The sequence below is a fragment of the Sinocyclocheilus grahami genome, unplaced genomic scaffold, assembly GCF_001515645.1.
Source record: "Sinocyclocheilus grahami isolate Dianchi unplaced genomic scaffold, SAMN03320097.WGS_v1.1 scaffold325.1, whole genome shotgun sequence".
Lineage (NCBI taxonomy): Eukaryota > Metazoa > Chordata > Actinopteri > Cypriniformes > Cyprinidae > Sinocyclocheilus > Sinocyclocheilus grahami.
In genome coordinates this window covers 438880-439509 of record NW_015505504.1, presented here as the reverse complement: position 1 = coordinate 439509, position 630 = coordinate 438880, and the positions used below count along the sequence as shown (strand labels likewise).

At 45.4% G+C, this 630-nt stretch overlaps 1 pseudogene; it reads left to right on the top strand.

Annotated features, from left to right (window-relative positions):
• LOC107602355 (cilia- and flagella-associated protein 44-like) overlaps positions 1-74 on the top strand; it is a 9379-nt pseudogene extending 9305 nt beyond the window's left edge.
• The last annotated feature ends 556 nt before the right edge of the window (positions 75-630 follow it).

Below are 630 nucleotides of genomic sequence, written 5' to 3'. Positions count from 1 at the left end.
TCTAGAGCAATTGTTCATGATTATGTGTGTGTGTACCAGGCAAAAGTTATAGAAGCAAAAGAAGCACTGACTGAAATCACGAAACAGAACACAGAGAGACTACGTAAAATGAACAGCCTGCTCAGTCAGAAAAAAGCACTGGATGAACAACTCAATGCCAGACAGCGGAAGACGGTATTCAGTTCTTCACATATTTGTTGTTGCTAAAGCCAAACATCTGACATGATTTAGTTTACTCGATTTCAGTTCAGATTCATCTTGAATCGCTACAGTATTGACAAATGAAGCAGTAGCAGCACCTGCAGCTGTGAATGTTTATGCAGGACACTTCTCAGACATTCAAAATGTGTGTGTGTTTGTTTAAGGTGGGTCGGTTCCGAGGTCATCTGGTTGAAAAACAGGAACTGCAGAGGCTGCAGCAGCTGGTAGCGGCTCAAGCACAGGACATCGAGGCTCTCACTGATGAGATCCGTGCTCTGTCACGCAAAGACAGCCATGTTCTCCCTCCTCTTGAACCTGTCCTGCCTCCCATTCCCACCCTGCCCCACAGACACACAACAAGCAATTCTGTTTTGCACAGGAAACTCAACCTCAGCAGCAATGCTGTGAAATAGATCCACACACACACAC